Genomic DNA, 27,534 nt, shown 5'->3' on the forward strand with positions numbered 1-27,534 from the left:
GCCTTCTGAATCTGCTTAGTGTATTCATCTCTTGGTCTCCCTCTACGATTTTTACCCACCATGCTGCCCTCCAATGCTAAATTTGTGATCCCTTGATGCCTCAGAACATGTCCAACCAGCTGATCCCTTCTTCTAGTCAAGTTGCGCCACAAACTTCTCTTCTCCCCAATCCTATTCAATACTTGCTCATTAGTTATGTGATCTATCCATCTTATCTTCAGCATTCTTCTGTAGCACCACATTTCAAAAGCTTCTATTCTCTTGTTGTCCAAACTATTTATCGTCCATGTTTCACTTTCATACATGGCTACACTCCATACAAATACTTTCAAAAATGACTTCCTGACACTTAAATCTATACTCGATGTTAACAAATTTCTCTTCTTCAGAAACGCTTTCCTTGCCATTGCCAGTCTACATTTTATATCCTCTCTACTTCGACCGTCATCAAATGGTTCAAATGGCTCTAAGCACTATGGGACTTTACATCTGTGGTCATCAGTCCCCTAGAACTTAGAACTACTTAAACCTAACTAACCTAAGAATATCACACACATCCATGCGCGAGGCAGGATTCGAACCTGCGACCGTAGCAGTCGCACGGTTCCGGACTGAGCGCCTAGAACCGCTAGACCACCGCGGACCGTCATCAGTTATTTTGCTCCCCAAACAGCAAAACTCCGTTACTACTTTAAGTGTCTCATTTCCGAATCTAATTCCCTCAGCATCACCCGACCTAATTCGACTACATTCCATTATCCTCGTTTTGCTTTTGTTGATGTTCATCTTATATCCTCCTTTCAAGACACTGTCCATTCCGTTCAATTGCTCTTGCAAGTCCTTTGCTGTCTCTGACAGTATTACAATGTCATCGGCGAACCTCAAAGTTTTTATTTCTTCTGCATGGATTTTAATACCTACTCCGAATTTTTCTTTTGTTTCCTTCTCTCCTTGCTCAATATACAGTATGAATAACATGCTTATCACCTCCAAAGGTCATTAGCAGCGGATTTCCATGTACAGGAAGGATTTTGTGTATGGTATTGCACCAGAGAAACACAAATATGGGATTTCTGTTACCAATCCTCTCTACCGACGAAGAAGGCTTTACCAGGGTTGGCGTCATTAATCTTTGTAATCGTCATCTGCAGGTTACAGACAATCCTCGGGGAATGGTTAAGGCACCTCATCAGCATTGGTTGAGCATCAATTTGTGGGCAGGAATTCTCGGTGACCACACTACTTGTACCGGTTATTATACAACGCCTTGTCGGAGGAATACGCTGCCTGGCCAGGTTCAAAATGTGCCTTTGGAAGTACGACAGGTTATGAGTTTCCTGCATGACGGAGCAGCATCCCACTTCCGCATTGCAGTTCGCCGACACCTGAACAAGATCTTCCTCGGAGTTTGGACAGGACTTGGAGGCACTGTACTGCTATATCATCGGACGTGGATTTTTGCCTCTGGGCCATCTGAAAAGCGTTGTGTATGCTGAACCAGCACTTCATGTCCAGACCCTTTACGTAGCCTATGACGCTATTCGTAGGGAGGCCGGAACGTGCGAAACAGTGCAGTAATCTATGTTGCGATGTGTGAAAGCGTCCACTGCATCCTATAGAGGCCACTTTGAACACCTGCTGTGATGTGGATGCGATGCACCTCCAGACTGTGTTCTGGGACGATTTGCTGTCGTTGCACGCACACCGTGTTCATAGACCTTTTTTCCTTCATTTCCAGTCAGACTGCACTCCTGCAGTTTGTCCGTTTTATTAATGTTCGGCCATTGTACACGATGTAACCGAGTAAGTGTAAATGCGTGGGTGACTAAGGACGGTTAGCTGAACATTACATGACTATTTACTTCATGTGCAGACTAACAATTATAAGTATTAGAAATACTGTGTTTTTAGGCTTGTTATTGCCTCAAACTACATGTGGCAAGAACAAGCCATTAATGTTCATTTTCTTCTGGACAGCAGGCCAGATGCAGTGTAGACACGTGCACGCAAGATGGTCAATCTATACTGACAGGCGTAATCCACTTGTGCAATTACGACCACACAAAAAACATCAGGTGATAAACTTCATGACGTGTTTGTGGGAAGACTGTTCGACACAGTCCGCAGCTCGTAGTCGTGCGGTAGCGTTCTCGCTCCCCGCGCCCGGGTTCCCGGGTTCGATTCCCGGCGGGGTCAGGGATTTTCTCTGCCTCGTGATGACTGGGTGTTGTGTGTTGTCCTTAGGTTAGTTAGGTTTAAGCAGTTCTAGGGGACTGATGACCGTAGATGTTAAGTCCCATAGTGCTCAGAGCCATGTGAACCATTTTGTTCGACACAGAGAAAAAACAACCAACACAATGATGTGTGTACGTACTAACGTTCCTTATACAAAAATTTCTGCGCATGTATCTATTACACCACACATTTGCTGGTAAGCAAACACGAACCTATATTTTCTAAGACTTTCCCGGCGATTTGTTGTCATCTCGTAGAATCGGGTGTACTGCCGGTGGTTCGCGTCTTCCCAACAGGGTATTTCGACGTCGTAACTCGGCGTCTTCATCAGGGGTTCACCGACCACCGGCAGTACACCCGATTCTACAAGATGACATACACGAACCTGTTAGAATCCATTTCACTGTTTTTGAGTCTGTCAAGTACACTATGTCCCTAGCAAAACAGAAATGCCTTAGTTATATCTTATACATTTTATACAAATGTCTAAACTCTGTAACCATGGGGGTCACTATTTGATATTTAACTATAACAATTTGTACCAAAAGCGACGGACTTTCGATAAACTATCTTTGCGCCATTGCACTGAACTGGCATACTTTCATAGTACGCAAGTTATGATAACGTGTAGGCTTTAACTGCCAGTATATTGTTTCGTGTCATTTTACTATGACAAATCGTAACAGAAACATACAGATCCGCAATGTGCCGGTGTTTTGGAACAGCTTACATTTTTTGCACGTATATTGTAATATGAAAGTCACCAAATACCGAGTTTATCTTCATATGAATTAATGCAATATGGCGCCTCCTTAGTTCTGCTCGTGACATAAAATCCATGTTGCATCTCACTTACGTTCCTGTCTACGAGGCCAATTTTTCTTTCACGCTTCGCAGAGTAGTGTATGTGAAATTTCCCGCCATGACGTCACTAAACTCGACCACCTCCTCGTCCACGAACTCTTTCCCGTCCGCTAAGAGGACTATTTAAGGCCGTCCTCACACGGGACGCGCTTGTCATCGCCAAGCACGCCATGCGTGGTTTACATCGCAGTCGGTGCACGCTCATAAACGAGCTGGTCTGAACATCACACGGAACGTGCTCCTCGTGACCAGAGCGCTCTCCATCGGCAGCTGTTGGCTGTATCTAGCGCGCGCACCACACAATCCACTTACAAAAATGGAGGTGTGTAAAATTGCTACATTCGCTCCATAAAACACACATTTTCCACCCTCTTCCAAATGCTAGTCCTGTCGTTCTGTCTATAGATATACATAAATTAAAATTTCAATATCCACGAACATGATACAAGGCAAAAAGGGAAGTCCTATGTCCAGTCAGTACGGACATAAGTTTCTGAAATTTACGTTACGAATAGTACAATACCAAATTACAATAGTACAATACAAAATTACAATAGTACTCACATCAGTGAAGACCTTTTCATCGTTATCACCTCTTAGCAAAACTCTAAGGTCGTTCTTATTAGATCTGCATCTTTTCGGTAGCAGAACTTTTAGAATATGTGAAATACAGCACTTTAAACATGGAAGTTCTGAAAGTAATGCAAGCTGTATCGTAGACAAAGCCAAAAACGTCCAGCGCTCTTATACATGTGTAATATGGAATATTACCGGACATACTTCTAATAGACTAATAAAAAAATCGTCGAGCGTTTAGAAAACGAGAGGATGAGTAAAAAGTGTTTGGAGATAGTAGTATATGAAACAACTACACTTCTTAACACCCTACCACCGTCCACTAAGCTATATTTCTTTCACTGAAGCTCAAACACAATGAATTACAACGTTTTAGAAATGTTGATGCATAGCTTAATCATTATTAATGTAGGCTATAAATTATATACATTAAGCAAGTAATTAATAATACTAACAACAATCATAGTGATACAGAGAACGACTATAGCAGTGAACATTTTTATCGACTAGAACACAAACTTTGTTATACGCCATAAACCGCTTTTCAGTTCTTCTTGTTGTACATTTTGTTTGTACAATACTAATCTATTAGTTCAATTGCTTTTAAATATAAATTAGAGGCATTAAATAACAGAAATGCTAAAAGATTTAAGCTTTTTTTCTAAAATAGGGATTTCACATGTGTATAAAAAAGTGAACAAATAATATTTATTGGAAGTGTTTTTATTATGTCTTTGACCAGGCGATGTGGTGCAGTGGTAGCACACTGGACTAGCATTCTCGAGGACGGCCATCTTGGTTTAGGTTTCCCTTGATTTCTCAAAATCGATTCTGGCAATGCTGGGATTGTTCCTTTGAAGGAGCACGGCAGATATCCTTCCCTAACCGGAGGTTGTGCTCCGTCTCTAATGGCTTCGTTGTTGACAGGATGTTGAACGCTAATTGCCTCCTCTTTTTCCTAATTCTGTCTTTGCAACTACAAGAAAATTGGAGTTTTTGTCACCAAACGAGTTCCCCTTTTTTAAAATAAAACATCATCAGTGGTCCGTAATGAAATATACTCTTATTTACAGACTGACTTGTTTTCTAGATAGAAAAACAGTTCGTCACAAAAGTTGTTTACTTTGTTTGTGGTATTTTATTCCTGGTTCTGGTTCACATCATGCTATGCGGTCTGCTTGCACTTTTCGAATTATTCCTTCATTTTGCACACTCTATTTTACGGATATTATGTCCACATGCGTTTCTTGCATCAGTATTATTAGTAACTCATACTTTATTCCAGCCACTTTGTGGAAAACAAAACAGCCCTAGGCATGTGTGCACACTGCGTCACCAGTGGCTCGTAGAGCGCACTGCAAAGTTTGGTATAGCTTTGTGAAACACCCTATTGTTGCTTCTTATGACATAGTACTGTAGATAGTGTAGGGAGGGAGTCACCTACTGGCTCTTCAGTTTGCATACCTATGAAGGAGGGACGTGCGTGGCCACGATCTGGCCACAGACCTTCCCTCGTGCCAGAGCCAAAGAAACTGGTACGCCCGCCTAGTATCGTGGAGGGTCCCTGCGAGTACGCAGGAGAGCCGCAACAAGACGTGCCAGGGACTCGACTAATGTCTGAAGTAGTGCTGGAGGGAACTGACTCCATGAATCCTGCAGGGCTGACCATAAAACCGTAAGAGTACGAGGGGGTGAAGATCTCTTCTACACAGCACGTTGCAAGGCATTCCAGATACGCTGAATAAAGTTCATGTCTGGTTACTTCGGTGGCCAGCGGAAGTCTTTAAACTCAGAGCTGTGTTCCTGGACCACCCTATAGCAATTTTGGGGTGTGGCATCGTCCTGCTGGAGTTGCCGAAGTCCGTCGGAATGGACAATGTACATGAATGGATGCTGATGATCAGACAGAACGCTTACGTACGTGCCATCTGTCATTGAGTCGTATCAGGACATATCAGGGATCCCACTTCACACCACTGCACACGCCCCATACCATTATACACTCCTGGAAATTGAAATAAGAACACCGTGAATTCATTGTCCCAGGAAGGGGAAACTTTATTGACACATTCCTGGGGTCAGATACATCACATGATCACACTGACAGAACCACAGGCACATAGACACAGGCAACAGAGCATGCACAATGTCGGCACTAGTACAGTGTATATCCACCTTTCGCAGCAATGCAGGCTGCTATTCTCCCATGGAGACGATCGTAGAGACGCTGGAAGTAGTCCTGTGGAACGGCTTGCCATGCCATTTCCACCTGGCGCCTCAGTTGGACCAGCGTTCGTGCTGGACGTGCAGACCGCGTGAGACGACGCTTCATCCAGTCCCAAACATGCTCAATGGCGGACAGATCCGGAGATCTTGCTGGCCAGGGTAGTTGACTTACACCTTCTAGAGCACGTTGGGTGGCACGGGATACATGCGGACGTGCATTGTCCTGTTGGAACAGCAAGTTCCCTTGCCGGTCTAGAAATGGTAGAACGATGGGTTCGATGACGGTTTGGATGTACCGTGCACTATTCAGTGTCCCCTCGACGATCACCAGTGGTGTACGGCCAGTGTAGGAGATCGCTCCCCACACCATGATGCCGGGTGTTGGCCCTGTGTGCCTGGGTCGTATGCAGTCCTGATTGTGGCGCTCACCTGCACGGCGCCAAACACGCATACGACCATCATTGGCACCAAGGCAGAAGCGACTCTCATCGCTGAAGACGACACGTCTCCATTCGTCCCTCCATTCACGCCTGTCGCGACACCACTGGAGGCGGGCTGCACGATGTTGGGGCGTGAGCGGAAGACGGCCTAACGGTGTGCGGGACCGTAGCCCAGCTTCATGGAGACGGTTGCGAATGGTCCTCGCCGATACCCCAGGAGCAACAGTGTCCCTAATTTGCTGGGAAGTGGCGGTGCGGTCCCATACGGCACTGCGTAAGATCCTATGGTCTTGGCGTGCATCCGTGCGTCGCTGCGGTCCGGTCCCAGGTCGACGGGCACGTGCACCTTCCGCCAACCACTGGCGACAACATCGATGTACTGTGGAGACCTCACGCCCCACGTGTTGAGCAATTCGGCGGTACGTCCACCCGGCCTCCCGCATGCCCACTATACGCCCTCGCTCAAAGTCCGTCAACTGCACATACGGTTCACGTCCACGCTGTCGCGGCATGCTACCAGTGTTAAAGACTGCGATGGAGCTCCGTATGCCACTGCAAACTGGCTGACACTGACGGCGGCGGTGCACAAATGCTGCGCAGCTAGCGCCATTCGACGGCCAACACCGCGGTTCCTGGTGTGTCCGCTGTGCCGTGCGTGTGATCATTGCTTGTACAGCCCTCTCGCAGTGTCCGGAGCAAGTATGGTGGGTCTGACACAACGGTGTCAATGTGTTCTTTTTTCCATTTCCAGGAGTGTAGAACCTCTACCTGCTTGAAAAGTCCCCTGCTTATACGCGGGGCCCATGGGTTCATGAGGGTGTTTCCGTACCCGTAGACGTCCATCTGTTTGAGACAATTTGGAACGAGACTCTTCCGACCAGGGAACATGTTTCCAGTCATCAACAGTCCAGTGTCGGTGTTGACGGGCTCAGGCGAGGAACAAAGCTTTGTGTCGTGCACTCGTAAAGGGTATACAACTGGACCTTCGGCTCCTAGAGCCCATATCGATGATATTTCGATGACTGGTTCTCACGTTGACACTTGTTGACGGCCCAGCACTAAAATCTGCAGCAGTTTGCGGAAGGGTTTCACTTCTGTCACGTCGAACGATTCTCTTCAGTCGTCGTTGGTCCCATTCTTGGAGAATCTTTTTCCGGCCGCTGCGATGTCGCAGATTTGATCCTTTGCCGGATTCCTGATATTCGCAGTACAGTCGTGAAATGGCCGTACGGGAAAATCCATACTTCGTATCTACCTCGGAGCTGCTGTGTCCCATCGCTCGTGTGCCGACTATAACACCACGTTCACTTAAATCTTGATAACCTGTCATTGTAGCAGCAGTAACCGATCTAAGAACTGCGCCAGACACTTTTTCTCTTACGTGTGCGTTGCCAACCACAGTGCCGTATCCGTCTATTTACGTAACTCTGTATTTGAATACGCATGCCGATACCAGTTTGTTTGACACTTCAGTGTATAAAATAGATCTTTAATCGCCGCCTCGTTGGTCACACCAACCCGAGGGGAGTTTTAGCATTTTGGTAACGACAGTTCGTCCTCCTGCGTAAAAATCTGTGACTACAGAACTTTTGCCCTATTCGGCCTTCTTTGGTCGTAACTGATTGGGCTCGTAGTGGAGCTGAGAACTTCGTAACTGGTGCACGAGCTCACTGCTTGGCATAAAACGGTGAACTATCAGTCGTCTGTGTGCAGAACCAGATACCTTCCATTCCGTAGAGCGACGGCTCAACCGACCATCCAGATTTAAGTTTTCCGTGATTTCTCTAAATCGATCGAGGCATATGCCGGGATGAATCCTTTGAAAAGGCACGGCCGATTTCCTTCCCCCTCCTTGACACAATCCGAGCTTGTGCTCAGTCTCTAATGATCTCGAAGTCGACAAGACGTTAAACACTTCCTCCTTTTTTTGTCTTAAAATACGTTGCACGTTTCAGCTGGAAGTTCACAATCATTAATATTGTTTGGGTTATGTCGAAAGAATGGATGCATTGTGTGACCTCTTTGATAGTAGTGCCTGCTAGTCCAACGACAGGATAACGCTGTGTCCCGGATGGTGCAGTCGTTACCGCACCGCATCCTGGATTCGAATGCCTGTGCGGTACACACATTCGCTCGTCGCCGCTGGTTCCGTGTGATGTCCCGTGAAACGTCCCCTTAGAAAAATTTATGGATGACTGTGCTAATAAACCTCTTACATTATCTGATTTTCAAACAGCTGAGCAGAACTGAACGTACTCAGACATTTCGCTCTTTACCTATTCCGATCAACACTAAACTGACACGCAATATTTTTAGCGCAACGGAATCTGACTTTCAAAAATCCCTACAAAAGAATGGCCCTGACTAACTATAACCTATACCTTTCGTCAATCACTTACCGCACAAAAATCTTCGTTACTCGAACTACTGCAATACAGCGAGCGCAAATACTGCCAGCTAAATAAAAGATTCTAACTACTGAAGGCACTAACTACTGATAGGCATAGTTAGCAAATGGGAGATTTTGATAGAGAACAAACAATGAACACTCCTGGAAATTGAAATAAGAACACCGTGAATTCATTGTCGCAGGAAGAGGAAACTTTATTGACACATTCCTGGGGTCAGATACATCACATGATCACACTGACAGAACCACAGGCACATAGACACAGGCAACAGAGCATGCACAATGTCTGCACTAGTACAGTGTATATCCACCTTTCGCAGCAATGCAGGCTGCTATTCTCCCATGGAGACGATCGTAGAGATGCTGGATGTAGTCCTGTGGAACGGCTTGCCATGCCATTTCCACCTGGCGCCTCAGTTGGACCAGCGTTCGTGCTGAACGTGCAGACCGCGTGAGACGACGCTTCATCCAGTCCCAAACATGCTCAATGGGGGACAGATCCGGCGATCTTGATGGCCAGGGTAGTTGACTTACACCTTCTAGAGCACGTTGGCTGGCACGGGATACATGCGGACGTGCATTGTCCTGTTGGAACAGCAAGTTCCCTTGCCGGTCTAGGAATGGTAGAACGATGGGTTCGATGACGGTTTGGATGTACCGTGCACTATTCAGTGTCCCCTCGACGATCACCAGTGGTGTACGGCCAGTGTAGGAGATCGCTCCCCACACCATGATGCCGGGTGTTGGCCCTGTGTGCCTCGGTCGTATGCAGTCCTGATTGTGGCGCTCACCTGCACGGCGCCAAACACGCATACGACCATCATTGGCACCAAGGCAGAAGCGACTCTCATCGCTGAAGACGACACGTCTCCATTCGTCCCTCCATTCACGCCTCTCGCGACACCACTGGAGGCGGGCTGCACGATGTTGGGGCGTGAGCGGAAGACGGTCTAACGGTGTGCGGGACCGTAGCCCAGCTTCATGGAGACGGTTGCGAATGGTCCTCACCGATACCCCAGGAGCAACAGTGTCCCTAATTTGCTGGGAAGTGGCGGTGCGGTCCCCTACGGCACTGCGTAGGATCCTACGGTCTTGGCGTGCATCCGTGCGTCGCTGCGGTCCGGTCCCAGGTCGACGGGCACGTGCACCTTCCGCCGACCACTGGCGACAACATCGATGTACTGTGGAGACCTCACGCCCCACGTGTTGAGCAATTCGGCGGTACGTCCACCCGGCCTCCCACATGCCCACTATACGCCCTCGCTCAAAGTCCGTCAACTGCACATACGGTTCACGTCCACGCTGTCCCGGCATGCTACCAGTGTTAAAGACTGCGATGGAGCTCCGTATGCAACGGCAAACTGGCTGACACTGACGGCGGCGGTGCACAAATGCTGCGCAGCTAGCGCCAATCGACGGCCAACGCCGCGGTTCCTGGTGTGTGCGCTGTGCCGTGCGTGTGATCATTGCTTGTACAGCCCTCTCGCAGTGTCCGGAGCAAGTATGGTGGGTCTGACACACCGGTGTCAATGTGTTCTTTTTTCCATTTCCAGGAGTGCATTTACCTTAATAGTGTTCAAAAGTCATACTGTATATATATCAGTTCATGACATCCAATCTTACGAATTTACTCTCTCTGATGGACACACGTCCAGATCAACCGCTCTCAAAACTCCGCCATCTCTCTCCCCACATCCATCACTGCTGGCGGCTCACCTCCAACTGCGCAACGCTACGCGCTGTTAACAGCCAACTGACCAACATTACAATAGCAAATTCCAACAATGCAAACCAGCCACAGACTGCACCCAGCACAGTCAGTGATATTCATATAGAGCGCTACATGGCGTTACCAATATTTGATATCTTTGTTATTGTAATTATGAAAAATTTTTTTCAAATCTGTATTGGCCACTGCCCAAAACAATTTCTAAAATTTTTTGTGCGGAGCATGGGGTCTACGTAAGTAGGCTGTTTAGGTTTCTATGTCTGTAGCGTCACCTAGCGCTCTGTATGAAAATCACTGGCTGTGCTGTGTGCAGTCTGTGGCTGGTGGGCATTGTTGGAATATTCGCCATTGTAGTGTTGAGCAGTTGGAGGTGAGCCGCCAGCAGTGGTGGATGTGGGGAGTGACATGGCGGAGTTTTGAGAGCGGATGATCTGGACGTGTGTCCGCCAGAAAGAGTAAATTTGTAAGACTGGAGCCGGCCGCGGTGGTCAAGCGGTTCTAGGCGCTTCAGTCCGGAACTGCGCGACTGCTACGGTCCCAGGTTCGAATCCTGCCTCGGGCATGGCTGTGTGTGATGTCCTTAGGTTAGTTAGGTTTAAGTAGTTCTAAGTTCTAGGGGACTGATGACCTTAGAAGTCAAGTCCCATAGTGCTCAGAGCCATTTGAACCATTTGTAAGACTGGATGTCATGAACTGATATATATATATATATATATATATATATATATATATATATATATATATATATATATTATGACTTTTGAACACTGTTAAGGTAAATACATTGTTTGTTCTCTATCAAAATCTTTCATTTGTTAACTATGCCTATCAGTAGTTAGTGCCTTCAGGAGTTAGAATCCTTTATTTAGCTCGCAGTATTGGCGCTAGCTGTATTGCAGTAGTTCGAGTAACGAAGATTTTTGTTAAGTGATTCATGAAAAGTATACGTTATTGTTAGTCAGGGATTTTTGAAAGTCAGATTGCGTTGCGCTTAAAATATTGTGTCAGTTTAGTGTTGATCGGAATCGGTAAAGAGCGAAATGTCTGAGTACGTTCAGTTTTGCTCAGCTGTTTGAAAATCAGATAATGGTAGAGGTTTATCAGCACAGTCACTCACAAATTTCTCTAAGGGGACGTTTCACCCGCTGCAGCTGACAGCAGTGATCTCCTTCAGTTTACATATAATGTTTCACAGCTGCAGATTCTGCGTGATGAGACACCACGCATTCAAATCATCCAATCTTCCTTCCTTTCCTTAGTACGCGTTGTTACAGCGATCGCCAAAACAGCGCGTATCTTCTGCAGATGCAGTTGAATTTCTATTCTGAGCTTCCCGTACAGGTCTGACCTCAACGCCACGAAGTCCACCACTTGTGCCAACCAAAATGGTGGCAGAGTTACCCGCCAGTCTTCACAGTGCACCAAAACAAACCGACTGTGAGTGGATGCAGCTTCATAGCAGTTAGGTGCACGTGTGCCTCCGCTGTATTTCCTCGAAGAGACACATTGGAGTAGCCGCATAGGCGGAAAGTAGTACCTTGCAGCCAGCTAGGCCGCGGACGCAGCGTTGAAACCCCTAAGGCGTTTCTGGTAGTGTATCGGAGCAGACTCACTGGCCTTCAGTTTGGTGATCTTGTGATAGGCCCAGACCAACATCCCTGAGGAAATAAGTCTCCTTCTGCAGGAGCGTTGTGGTGGAGCAAATTTGAACGTAAATGCCACTGTCGTCCTTTTCAGTGGACATACAGTCTTCGACCTACTATACTACACTGATTTCCAGACGCCTAAAAGTCTTGTCTTCCTTCTCACTCCGTGATCCTTATCCTTGGCAAACATGTCGGTTGGTTTGTAATCGCGAGGAAGTTTACTTTTGTAGAGGAAATTTGGCTATTAAAATTACCAGTTCATTAAACAGTGACTGTTGTTGTTGTTTCCTTCGTAATCTCTTCCAAAGTCTGAATCTGTGCTCCGATTCTTAACCCTAGAAAATTCCCCAGTTGACAACACATTCATATACGTCAATATAGATTCGAATTCCCGCGGTTCAAAAATGACGATTGGAGTGGTACTCCGACCAAACTGTTGTCTTCCGGTGGATTGTCACGCTCGTTTGGGCAATCTCCGCCTCAGAAGATACAACTCACAGAAAGTTAAAATACAGTAACACACAAACCTTACACGATTCACAGACAAATGGTGCACGCACTTCCCTTCACGTAGGTTAACCAACGACCAAATGGTGCACGCACTTCCATTCAGCTGGGTTAACCAACGACAGTAGAGACAGAAATGGTACTCGACCACAAAAATTTAAATAAAGTTGTCAACCGTGAAATAGGGAGACTGAGCAGCACTAGATGTGATAGATGACTAGAATAAAATTGAGTGCAGTCTCGAACATCTGAAGAACACTTTGGTCGTAATTCTACTTTCGTAAGCAACATTTTACGCATTACAAATTGTCCCAATGGCTTTACTTGTATATCATCAATCTGCGCAGTGATATTCCCGTCAGACATTGTTTTATGTTGTTAATAAAGCTCGCCTAATGTTCATCAGTAAATATTCCCTCACATCGACGTAGAACGCTTTGTGAATGAAGATTAGTGATAATTTATTTCGATTACCCTCTAAGGTAGGATTGTCTGTCGTGTTTCAACGCCTTTTTTGAGAGTTCACACGCTTTCCTTAAAGCCTGGTTTAAAGCGTAGCGTATGGACTCGAACACAGACCTACGGGCATTCACCAGTGTTCACTGCCCTTTGCTTGTTTGCACTAGAGGGATCGAAAGACAACACGAGATAACGAACGTAGCCTATGAATGCTACGTTATTGATTTTTGGCGCTTGTTATCGCAACACATAAACGGAACACTATACTGTGTGTTTCAAAAATACATTTACAGACTTTAGCAGCAGGTTCCACACATCAAAACAAGAAAAAAAGAACAGTAAACTTGGACTCTAAAGTGCATCTTGAAGCTATGAGTACTCGCTCATCTCCGCTAGTGTAAAACATCTCTTCATCTGAGAAAGTGCTCATACCTCTTAATGTAGGCATTTTAGAATCCGTGTTCACTGCCCATTTTTTACTTGTTTTGGTCCATACTACATCCTCACAAAGTACGGAAAGCAAAAAGCCTGCAGTAGAAAAGATGTATTTCATGGTGTCGAAGATGAACAAGTGCTCATAGCCGTTAAGGTCTTCGTTTAATATCCCACGTTTACTGGGCGTTTTCTGCTTGTTGTGGTGGGAGGCACCTGTCCCAAAAGTTTGTAAAAGTATTTTTAAACCACCCGGTACAGTCACAATGCGAAACTTTAATAATCAGGGAGGATTATATTGATTGGTGAGCGCACTATATTTGAGTAAATACGTAAACTGATCTAAGAATAGAAGGATATAGCTATCTGAATTTCTATGCGAGCACGAAATGCGAGAAGGTAGTAAATTTGAATTGCAGATCAAGCTTTCCTTAACATTAATCCAAGACTTTACATTGGTTTTTATTAAGGATGTACCAGACGACACCACTAAAATATGATTAATGAAATGTAAAACGTTCAGAGTGATTGTGCTGCCCCAACCAGTAGGTTTCATGCAACACACAACGGCTTCAAAAACAATACGCGAGATTTTCTTTTCTTTTTCGCACTCACTACGTGCAAAATATTGGTCTCACCGAAAAAATGAACAGGATCTTTTTGTAGGCAGCTTTAATGTAGATAAATTTTATATATTTCAATTTTATATATTTCATATATTATTTTATATATTTCAAGGTCACTTTTGCACAGTCTCTTGAATAATTCGAAAACTACGACTTCTAGCAAAATCGTATCCTGGTACAAAATTTAACTACATTAAATTTCCTACAAGAAAGTCCGGTTCATAATTTGTGTAGGACTGACAGTTTGCATGTAGCGAACAAGAGAATATTGAAGTCTTGTACGTGGTATTTGAATACTTTGCGGGTTGCATAAAATTGATAGGTAGGTGCAGCTGAATCAGTCACATATGCCACCTTATAAAATCTGCTGTATAGTTTATGTGGGGGCAGATTGCATGATCCTGGCTATTATTTGTCATCAGAAGTCTCTAACATAGCAGTGACACATCAGGCACGTAATTACATCTACCTTGAACGCAAGCAACGAGAACGAACACTTCTTTTGTAGCCGGCCGCGGTGGCCGAGCGGTTTTAGGCGCTTCAGTCCGCAACCGTGCGGTCGCAGGTTCGAATCCTGCCTCGGGCATGGATGTGTGTCATGTCTTTAGGTTAGTTAGGTTTAAGTAGTTCTAAGTTCTAGGGGACTGATGACCTCAGATGTTAAGTTCCATAGTGCTCAGAGCCATTGAACCAACTTCTTTTGTATATTATTAATTTTAAAAAGCAATATTAGATACATATTCACATTGTTTGCTTTCAAGATAATTTGATGAGATTTATTCACTGTATTCCCCACTGATGCAAGAGTCTGTCTCTCTCACATCCCCATTTGGACTTTTCAGTGTTTGGGCAATTTTCTACAAATAACATTTTTATTTGTCCTTCCTGTTTGTTCTGTGAATCTCTTGGATCGCAGAAGACCCTATGATACATGTACACTGATCACGCAGAACATTGTGACCACCTACCTAGTAGCCGGTAAGTCCACCTCTGGCACGGATAACAGCGGCGACGCGTCGTGGCATGGAAGAAATGAGACCTTCGTAGGTCGCTGGAGGGAGTTGGCACCACATCAACACACACAGGTCACATAAATCCCGTGAATTCCCGGGACAGGGCGTGGCGGGGGAGGGGGGTGGAAGGTTGGTTGGTTGGTTGGTTTGGGGAAGGAGACCAGACAGCGTGGTCATCGGTCTCATCGGATTAGGGAAGAATTGGGAAGGAAATCGGCCGCGCCCTTTCAGAGGAACCATCCCGGCATTTGCCTGGAGTAATTTAGGGAAATCACGGAAAACCTAAATCAGGATGGCCGGACGCGGGATTGAACCGTCGTCCTCCCGAATGGGGTGGAAGGGGCGGGGGGGGGGGGGGGGGAGGAGGAGGCGATGAGCTACGACGCCGCCTTCAATCACATATCACATCCCACATGTGTTCGATCTGGTTGAGATCTGTCGAGATGGCGGACCAGCACATCAATTGTAACTCACCGCTGCGTTCCTCGAACAATCCCATCGCACTGCTGGACTTGTTCTTGTTGAAAAATGCCAATGCTGTCTGGAAACATAATGGTCATGAAGTAGCCGGATTCGTGACTTCCCGTCGACGTTTCGGGATTCATCAGGCCATGCAACGCTCTGCCACTGCTCCAACGTCCAGTGCCGATTGTCACGTCCCCAACTGAAACTCGTAGTTGCCGATATCGAGGTTGACACATACTGTACATGGGTCGTCGCCTGCGAAGCCCACCATCGGTAGGAGTGCTCGGTGCACTATGTATTCTGACGCACTTATTCTCTACCCAGCATTAAAGTCTGGCATTAGTTCCGCCACAGTTAGCCTCCTGTCCTGTTTTATCAGTATGACCAGCCTACGACGTCCGATATCTGTAATGACGGGTGGCTGCCGAACTTCACGACGTCTGGATGTGGTTTCACCTTGCTTTCCCCACGTGTCACAACAGCACTCCTCGAATCCTCGACAAGCCGTGCTGCATAGGGCTCAGAGCCGTTTGGAACATTTTTTTTTTTTTTAATTTCAAAAATGCCTTCACTGGCTTGTAAACAGATCTTACACCGGCCTGTCACGTACTGTCTAACACGGTCAAAGACAGGACACTTAATTTCTACTGCTACTGTTACACGGGCAACCAGGCCTTCCTCTGATTCAGCTGAAGTTATGTGAGCAAGGTTGCACATCTGACATAACACAGAAGAGTCTACACGTTGCACGGGACACTGGAAGCCGTGCCGAGCCTCCAGGCCATCACAATCTGCCCTCTGTCAAATTCTCAACACATGCACTGTGCACGGGTCTGACCAGCAGTCATTCCTCGCCAGGTGACGCTGCTGTCGCCTGGTCGGGTTTACATCGATTGTAGGTCGGTGGTGATAATGTTCTGACTCATCAGTGTACATAGCATCAATAGGTAGCGGTCCAAAAAATTCAATAAACCTTCATAATGGCGAGCCTTAATATTCGTAAAACGCGAGTTAGGTATTAAATTAGTAAAGCAAAATTTTCCGAGAGGACGTAAATGTAAGAAAAATAATACGCTTGTAAAAAAAAGGAGTATACAGCAGATTGTGTTGTGTCTAGACAAGACAGTCTAGACACAAGGCGGAGATACCGAAAGGGCACGCGTCAACTCACGCCGACTGGCGTGAATTCTGGAACAGGATACGTGATGAATGCTATAAAGAAAAGTACGTAGCCGATGTTATACTTAACTTTAATTCATACTTGTGGTACATCGCTCTTGACGATACAAATGAGACTTTTTAATTACAAGCACTGTTAGGCTAATGGCGCCTTGCTAGGTCGTAGCCATGGACTTAGCTGAAGGCTATTCTAACTGTCTCTCGGCAAATGAGAGAAAGGCTTCGTCAGTGTAGTCGCTTAGCCAAGTCGTCGTACAACTGGGGCGAGTGCTAGTACGTCTCTCTAGACCTGCCGTGTGGTGGCGCTCGGTCGGCAAATACTGACTGTGGCGACACGCGGGTCCGACATGTACTAATGGACCGCGGCCGATTTAAAGCTACCACCTAGCAAGTGTGGTGTCTGGCGGTGACACCACAGATTGCGTCATTAAACAGTCCTAGGTCAGGAATGGCTATGGCTTCACGTCAGCGCGTCCAGACAATAACCAAGGTTTATGACGCAGGCGAATGGCGCAGGCAACCATCTGGGGCCTTTCCTGGCAAAGCGAGATATCGGAGCTGTGATAAAGCCGCCACCATAAAAGCCACTACGATAAGCGGTTTACGCTTCTCCGGGGGTAGAGACCAGTGCCAGAGACGCAGAAAGTACGAGTTTCATTCGTGGTATGACAAGATTTTATGTATCAACAGAAAGCATTGATAAAGGAGCTGAGGATTCGAAATGTGCGCTGGCCTATTTAAAATGCTATAAAAGACAGTATCAGGATTCTCTTCTTTTTTTATTTCACCCGACAATGGACTATGTTGGATCAATAACTTCTTAATGTTCTGTGGTTTTCTTTTAGGCCAGCATTGTTTCATTCTTTCTGACGTTGCTTTGCTTACTCTTTCAGAGTTTCATGTCGTTCGACAGGTTTTCATTTTGCCTTGGAACCTCTCTTTCCTGTATCAGATTTTTTTTTTCATCTGTGAGCATTGTTCCTGTGATTTGGAGTCCTACTCAGTTTCCGTGGACCAATTTGGTATATATATAGACTGAAAAGCCAAAGAAACTGGTACACCTGACTAGCACGCAGGACTGCCGCAATACGACGTAGTATGGACTCGACTAATGTCTGAAGTTGTGCTGGAGGAAACTGATACCATGAATCCTGCAGGGCGAATAAGCGTATTGCAGTCCATTAAACCGCGGAGTAGGGCGGTAAAATAAACATCCAGAAACTGGTTTCTAAGCACTATGGGACTTAACACTACACTTAGAACTACTTAGACCTAACTAACCTAAGGACATCACACACATCCATTCGCGAGACAGGATTCGAACCTGCGACCGTAGCAGCAGCGTGGTTCCAGATTGAAGCGCCTAGAACCGCTCGGCCACACCGACCATCACAAACATGCAAATTAAGAAAATTATACGAGAATCATAGCAAAATATAACTAAACGAATAGGGATGCAAACCTCCTACGCGCTGTAGGCCATGTAGGGTTAGTATCAAATGTTAAGAATGGCAAATGGTTCAAATGGCTCTGAGCACTATGGGACTTAACATCTGAGGTCATCAGTCAGCTAGAACTTAGAACTACTTAATCCTAACTAACCTAAGGACATCACACACATCCATGCCCGAGGCAGGATTCGAACCTGCGACCGTAGCAGCAGCGCGGTTCCGGACTGAAGCGCTTAGAACCGCTCGGCCACGCCGGCCGGCAAATGTTAAGATCTTATGTTAAAATCGAATAGTTGGCGAAGGACTTCGATGTTCCTGGCCCTGTCACGAACTTCGGTGTAACGCCTCATATTTCAGGACATGGGACACAGAGGCTGAGCAAGAACGAGGGCTGGCTTCTTTTAATCTGTCATAAAGGTCGATACTACACTGTCATCGTAGCAGCAAGTAGAAACTCATCCTATTTCGAAACTTTAGGTCGAGCAGGAAGTTCATAAACAGCCTTGGTATTTATGCGCCCCAACCACCGGTTCAGTACCTTTCTACGTACATCTGCTAGACGACAAGGATAACCCTTCAGCGAGTGTCAGAACAAGGAACTTGCTGCTTTCTGCAGCTTCTTCGAAACACGGCCAAAATCGCTTACTGATAAATCTATTAGATTAGCGAGCGGTCTAAGGCGCTGCAGTCATGGACTGTGCTGCAGGTCCCGGCGGAGGTTCGAGTCCTCCCTCGGGCATGGGTGTGTGTGTTTGTCCTTATAATAATTTAGGTTAAGTAGTGTGTAAGCTTAGGGACTGATGACCTTAGCAGTTAAGTCCCATAAGATTTCACACTCATTTTCAAATCTATTAGAAATTTGCCCATTCCAACAAGAGCACCTGTGGAGAACCATCTTATGCTTTTGGTCAACAGTCATGTCAAAAGGCGGAAATATCATTCAAAAGTGCACCTGTATTATTGTGTCATCAATACACTCATGTATATAAGCCTTTTTGATTTTATTCTTGATAGTAACAAGTGATTATGAAATCTGATGCAATGTCAGTGTTTAGATAAAAGTTTTAATTTCGAAGTGTTTGCTCCCCAATTTCTGCCGAGTTCGTTTTTATATTCTATTTTGTCTTCAGCTGGTATCATGTCAGCATTATTTAGCTTGCGTGGAGGCTATAAAAGTAATCCTATCTCATTGTGAATATAATTTGATTTTTATGTACTTCTACCAGACTGCAGGCAATATTATTCAATAAACGCGAGAGAAATTAAAAAGTCTGAGTGTTCGTAACAACAGCGATTCCACACTGCATCGTGTCCCCACGGGCTGTGTGGGACAACATATTCTTTTGCATGTCTGTACTACACGAACACTGGCGAACCCATGTGGCGTCGCAGCTTTTACGTGGTCACGGTCCTCGACAGGATGCTGACTCAGGCCCTTGTGCCGGCGGCCGGCAGCGAAACAGGGTATTCCCCTCGCTTACGTAAGCTCGAGCATTGCCTCCCACAAAGCAGCAGCGACGCTTTTTTTAACCCCACACAAGGTCAAGGCTGCGCGTCTCTACTGTGGAGTGCTGCAGAGGCGCTGTTGCATTGTTTGTGCACGAAAGAAAGTAAAGGCCACCCGTACGCGATCAGACAATTTCACAAACTTTTCTATGTTCATCAAATATTTAAACATATACGGCGATGTTGAGTTGTGTGTCAAACATAAAGCGCGTTTGGCGTGTTTGAAAGAATTTTTGATTGACAGTGGTTTGACAAGATGGAGTACATTGTTTGTGTTGATGTTTTGTCGGGCATCTTTAGCGGAGAAGAGTTTTATTAGAAATTACTTCATTGTATCGTGAGTTTCCACAACTGAGAAAAATAGCTTCTGTATATTTGAGCCACATATTACGCAGGAAGAGGTTAAAAAGAAAATCAACATTTTTTCTTCTAGGCATGATGTACATGATCCCATGTTCGGTATTTTAGTGAGCTAACATTAGAGGACCATGTAGAGAAGAACAAATTTTCGCGTACTAGTGTCTTCTTTTTCAACGTGAGGGCGAAGTAGCTCTGTTATTACGAGTTGACTGTCTATTCGGGAAAAGGTGACAGAATCATCAGGTTCCTGTTGCAATATGTCCTTTAGCAGGTTTTCATCGGTATGTTTCTCTCTCGATTTCAAACATTCACTGGGACAGCGTTTTGTTTTCTTTCCCTTCTTTATACAGACTGCTAGAGTCAATGCAAGAAATCCCTTGTCGGCATTCCCATTAGTAGCGGCGACATATTTCGTGGGTTCACAAACGAGTTGACTGTGTGCGGGGAGCCGTAAGAGAGGATGTAGATAATAAGTAGGTAATAAGATTGCTCACAAGTGTTGATTTTTTTTTCAACCAGATAGTTCTATATCATGTTAGAAATATTCAGCTTTTAGAATTTTATTCGCTGTACAAATGATGTAAAAGCTATAGTGTTCCAGTCAACGCGCAGTGCCTCGACCCATTTCCTGCACGATTCTGTCCTTGTTCCCGATGTTTTGTTATATCCTGACGTCAGAGAAGCATCCGAAGACGACTTAAATATTACAAAGCCAACATTTCAGTTTTTAACTCAATAAGATTTCTTAAAAAATGTACGCATGGTGGAACACAAAACCTGAACGAAAGCTTTAGTTACGCCATTTAGCAGAGATGCCCGTAGGCAACGTTCTGCTCATATACTATTGTTAAAATTGCGTCATATGATGCTTAGCTGATGTTGGAAGATGGTAACACAGGGATAGTCACGACCCTTACGAGACTAGGACTTGATGCGGGTTGCTTCACTGAGAATCCAGTCAAGAAGACTGATAAGTGCGTATTCATAGATATGTCAGTGAAGAATATTGCCAAAAGCGCGTGCCAGAAGGATCAGACTGGAAGAAAGAAAGTTACATAAAGACCGATAAGACCAAACAGATGGTCATGGCAAACATTAAGATGTTTGTTTACGGCATAAGTAGTAATCAAATCTTCGTTTTGTATTTTCCGCGACTTCCATTCTTCAGTGTACAAGTAACGTTTTCTGCTGATCCGTTGCAGATGAAAAGGAAAAACTTGTTACAGACTTTGTAACTACTGTAACACAACTCCACGTGTAAATTTTTCATAGCGCACTGCTGCCAAAATTATTTAATTTGTTGTGGAATAAAAACTGATATACATCATACATACAAATTTAAAAAAATGTTCTGACAGCTCTAAAACTGATATTAAACAACTGGTTGACAGATTTGTTTATCTAATTTCGAAGAATAACCTACCACCATCTGAAAGTGATAAGTAAAGTAATCTTTGGGGAAAATTTCTTCAAGTGATAGTATGTGTTCTAAATGTAACCAGCAACAACCTGGTCAAATAATACGTCACAAAAAAAATTAAAAAATCTATATTATAAAAGAAACATAACGAAAACACCTGCAAAATTTGTTTCAGTTATCTACCAAACAGCAAAAGTTACGTAAGCTCTCTGTACCCTTGTATTTTCTGAGATGTCCCCCTTTAACAAGAGACAAGCCAGTTGAAATCTCTACCATGATTCGTGTACTAAGTCGAACACAGTTTGGCAACCCGCTTTCCTTGAGAGCTGCTCGAAGTACTTCACTCTGGTGAAAGCTGTAACGTCTATCACAGAAAGCTGAAGTACTGGAAAAACCAACGTTTTGTGTTTCTGAAAGGCACTGTTGCCAATTAAACCTGCGACTGTGAAACACGGTATGAAGTGTCTACATGCTTCGGTGTAAGTGATTTAGCATTTCAGCGCAACCGCACAAGGACGCCACCTACAATCCGTATATTAGATAAGATGACGCAGCTGGTTTCTCATCCAGAAATCGCATTTGAATGTTGGTTGGTTGTGAGAAGACAGTGTTATGTTCCGTATAAGCAGGAGGAACGCATGCCAGCACTTGGAGCTGAACACACGCAGGTTCGTGGCACGTTGTTTTGCTACACCGCAGCTCGTGTTGGTCGGGATCCCAAGACTGTCATACGAATCCATGCCAAACGCCATGCGGGATCTCAACAACCACACGCAACTAGCGCCCGAGAGGACATTGTTCGTTCGGCTGTGCAGAGACCTACAGACACGTCACGTAGACTGCGTCAGGAAATGGGTTTGACTGCTGCAAGACGAGTGTCCGCACGTACAGTGCGCCTTCCAGAACGCCACGTATGTCAGTACTAGGACTGTCGATATTTTTAAAAATATCAAGAACCGATACGTCGATAATTTGAAAATGAAATCTTCAACGCTCGATATATGATGAAATATCGATACATCGACGGAAGAAACATCGACGCTGTGGCCTATGAAACTTGTAACGGAACATATTAAAGGCTTTACTTTTCCGAAGTATGCGATACCCTCCAAATTCAACCAGTTTAACGAGTATTTATGATTATAGAAAAGTTATTGTGTATGTTAACAATTATTGCATAACATGTCTCCATAAACAGTCAACCCATTAAATTATACTGAATAACTGACCCACACAAAAGTTAATATCACTTGATCACTTATACAGCAAATGCCATCATGTAAAAACACTAAGTTCATCTTAAATAATTAATATGAAGTACGAAAAATAGTGTCCAACTTAGGTATTTTATATCTCCTTAAATAAAAATCACCCAGTGAAACATATTTGTTCACTAGGAGCGTTTTCACTCAGTATTCGTGTAATCAATCCTATTTTAGACGAAAACCAATGTAATTCTTAATAATTCATGTTATTTACTTATTTATGCAAATTAGAGAAGTCAGTTGGCAAACTTCTAAAAAACGGCCTTTTTGTAACAAAGAATTATTCTGTCAAGTCAACAAATCTGTCTGTCATTTTAATAACATGTTAAATTATGTCACTCGATGCAAATTAATAACTTTTCTGCACAAATTATGATAACAGATGTACATGTGACTTATAAACTGTAGCCGGCCGAAGTGGCCGTGCGGTTAAAGGCGCTGCAGTCTGGAACCGCAAGACCACTACGGTCGCAGGTTCGAATCCTGCCTCGGGCATGGATGTCTGTGATGTCCTTAGGTTAGTTAGGTTTAACTAGTTCTAAGTTCTAGGGGACTAATGACCTCAGCAGTTGAGTCCCATAGTGCTCAGAGCCATTTTTGAATTATAAACTATATCTCTTTTTAGTAGTTCTTTGACAATGTTATAAATACCAGTAGCAAGAAGGGTCGGGGGCGCAGTCGGAATGTCACTTTGGTAAAGTGTGTTTGTGTGTTATTGTTTGAGGTGGATAAACAATGCAAAGAACATGTAAAGGAAGTATTACTTTGTGTTGTGTCATGGTCTTTGATGGACAGTGGAATTAAGATGGCCACCAAAGTAATAAATATTTGAAGTTTACATATTTGTTGGTTTCGCTCGTTCTTTATCATCAAAAGCACATAAAAAACACGGGACCTCATGTTTTTAACCCTAGACAACCAGATTTAGATCAGCATCGAGACACAGCAGCGATCCAGCAAGCAGCAGTGATTACCACAATGCATTTTAATGGCGCCAACCTAACATCAAGTGCTAACAAGCTCCGTAAATGGGAGTGAAATAGTGCGATTATAGCAATTAGCAATATGTACGACTAGGTGACCATTACAAACTATCGGCTACACATTGTAAATATACAGCCGCTGTTAGAGGTTTATAATTGAATATTGATTTATTATCAGATCAACAACTTCCTGCTTAAACTCCTCAGACCAAGAACTGAATGAAAAACGATGCACGTTCACGCTTGGTGGTAACCACTTTGCTAACAATGGTAACTACATGTGTCACAATAAAAGTAGTCCTATGAGTCCGTCGTTCGGTTTCGTTACGTTTTTCCTGAACGCTTCACGTCGGCTTCCCTGTTTTTTAATTTCTGCAAACGCCAGCGACCTAGCAGTTTTGGTGTCAGAATTGCGTGGCGAAGCTAAACGTAGCAATTTCCGTTCGATTGCGTCAGCATTTCCGCTCACACGTCTCCGGTCACCGCAAAGACCAATTTTAACACTTTTTGTTCATCAATTCCAGCAACTGTTTTTAAAGAATGCCTATACGAAGAAATATCACACTAGTTGCCTTAAAAATTGTATTTTAACGCAACTGGTATGCCATTTCTTCACATCGGAAATCTTGTTTCATTCACACCGCCGACACCCAGTGCAATTGGACTTCTTCACACACTCAGAGACGAAGACTGGATATGATGAAAGCTCAAAAAGCATTAAGACTGCCTCACAGAGTGAAAGTGAAATAATGTTCTACCGCAATTTCAAAAGAACAATTTCAAATATTTACGGATAATTGCGAAAGAATATAATAAAAATAAGAAAATCGGCACTTGATATTGCCATTCCGATATCGATGTAGCGTGGTGAGAAATATCGCCGGTTCAAAACGATATTTTTTGAAGAAAGTATCAATATATAGATACTTTATCACCAGCCCTAGGCGGTACACCGGCTATCCCCGTGGTAGCTGCAGACGGAGGCGAACCGAGAGCGGTGCGTCCACCGAAATCACTCAACATGCGTGGAAGCACATCGCCATCCCAGAAGAATACGAAACTCTATGTTAAGCACATTACAACATTTCCCTTTTTCTGGGCAGGTATGTGGACACCACTAATGAACTTACGTTCCTGAATATTTCCACAAGACACAGAACTACCCCACAACTATACTGTAAAATTAAACGCAATGGAACATAAACGCGAACGACAAAATTATTTAGCACCGACCAACGAAACTTTTTAAGTTGACATGATATATTCTGCTCCAAGATTACTCCTATTATTAACAATATAGATTAATTAAATTAATAAATGCTGTGAAAGTGATTAACATACGGCATTCGAGCAGCGACGTATTTAAGTGTTTCCAAAAGATATGAATGACATGGGACATAGATCAACATAATACATCGATTACATGTCCCAGAGCATCACTCCATCACTCTGGTTGTCTGGTCGTATGGCGGGAACCCCACTGTTGTCTGGGGCGTCTTCAGACATATCTCCGCTGGTCATAGGTACTCATCACGGCAGACAATTCTACTCCAGTCAGTGAGATTCCGGGCCGAAGACGTCTGGAAACGCCCCCGACAGCAGTGGCCTACCATACTGCCTGTCGCCGGCCACACGGCCGACAATCAAGAGTGATGGTCTGGGGTACCATTTCACTTCGTAGCAGCAGCAGCTCTCTGGTTGTCATTAGCGGTACCCTTACAGCGCACCGATACGTCGACGAGATTTTACGCCCCGTTTTGTTGCCCTTCGTGACAAGCCACCCTCGGCTTACATTTCAGCAAGATAATGCCCGGTCGTACACGGCGAAAATTTCTACTGCTTGTTTCCGTGCTTGCAAAACAGTGCCTTAGCCAACAAGGTCGCCACATCTCCCACCAACTGAGATCGTTCGGAGCTTCGTGAGTGACAAACTCTACCTTGGCCCCAGTGGAGAATGTTCGGAGCTTTATGGGCAGGGTATACAAGCAGCTCGAGATTTTGACGATCTAACGTTCCGGTTGGACAGATCTGCAGCGGACAGGCACTTGATGCAGGGAGTGGCAACTGACCCTTAACATAGACAAATGTAATGTATTGCGAATACATAGAAAGAAGGATCCTTTATTGTATGATTATATGATAGCGGAACAAACACTGGTAGCAGTTACTTCAGTAAAATATCAGGGAGTGTGCGTGCGGAACGATTTGAAGTGGAATGATCATATAAAATTAGTTGTTGGTAAGGCGGGTGTCAGGTTGAGATTCATTGGGAGAGTCCTTAGAAAATGTAGTCCATCAACAAAGGAGGTGGCTTACAAAACACTCGTTCGACCTATACTTGAGTATTGCGCATCAGTGTGGTATCCGTACCAGATCGGGTTGACGGAGGAGATAGAGAAGATCCAAAGAAGAGCGGCGCGTTTCGTCACAGGGTTATTTGGTAACCGTGATAGCGTTACGGAGATGTTTAACAAACTCAAGTGGCAGACTCTGCAAGAGAGGCGCTCTGCATCGCGGTGTAGCTTGCTCGCCAGGTTTCGAGAGGTTGCGTTTCTGGATGAGGTATCGAATATATTGCTTCCCCCTACTTATACCTCCCGAGGAGATCACGAATGTAAAATTAGAGAGATTCTAGGGCGCACGGAGGCTTTCCGGCAGTCGTTCTTCCCGCGAACCATACGCGACTGGAACAGGAAATGGAGGTAATGACAGTGGCACGTAAAGTGCCCTCCGCCACACACCGTTGGGTAGCTTGCGGAGTATAAATGTAGATGTAGATGAATTGGGAACTACAACCCTCAACAAGGCATCAAACAACTCTGTCCATTAATTCCTAGCCGAGTAACTGCTTGGCTAAAGGCCAGAGGTGGACCAATGCGTTATTGACTCGCTCAATTTGTGACGCTCTCTCTTGAATAAATCATCCATTGTTTCTGATACTGTATTCATTTGCTTGTCTGTCCTATTTTCCAGGTCATTTTTAATTTGTCCACCTAGCATAAGCATCCATGTTGTTACTATGTGTTTTCTAATGAGTAGCTTGTGTAGCCTTCGTTTCTTTACCTCTCGGAATCCAGCAATTATCTTCCTTCGTGATTCAACTATCTCTTTCACTGGCCATTTGTCCCGTGGTCCTGCTCTTCAATATGGACAAAGCTCCGTCTGGCAGCGTGTATTCCATGATGTCCTAACAATATGTCCTATCATCCACTCTCTTCTCCTTTTCAGTGCGTTTCATATACTCCTGTCTTCACCGGTTTTGCATGGAACCTCCTAATTCCTTACCTTATCAGTCCATCTAGTTTTCAACATCCTTCTACTGCAGTGCATCTCAGATGTTTCGATTGGCTTATTTCCTGGTTTTCCCACAGTCGACGATTGACTACCGTGCAATGCTGTGCTCCAAACGCACAATCTCAGAAACTCCTTTCCTCAAATTAAAGCCTAAGTTCGATAACACCAGTCTTCTTTCGGTCAGGAATGTCCTTTCTGCCTTTACTAATCAGCTTACCTTGCTTCGTCCGTCATGTGTTATTTAACCTCCAAGGCAGCAGAATTCCATAACTTCGTCTCCTTCGTGGTCATTAAACTTTATGTTAAGTTGATTGATATTTATATTTCTGCTACTTTTCATTACTTCATCTTTCTTCGCTTTACTCTCAATCCATAGCGTGTATTCATTAGACTGTTCATTTCATCCAAGACGTCCTGTAATTTTTCCTCACTTTCACTGAACTGACAA

Source organism: Schistocerca cancellata, chromosome 9, assembly GCF_023864275.1.
Source record: "Schistocerca cancellata isolate TAMUIC-IGC-003103 chromosome 9, iqSchCanc2.1, whole genome shotgun sequence".
NCBI lineage: Eukaryota > Metazoa > Arthropoda > Insecta > Orthoptera > Acrididae > Schistocerca > Schistocerca cancellata.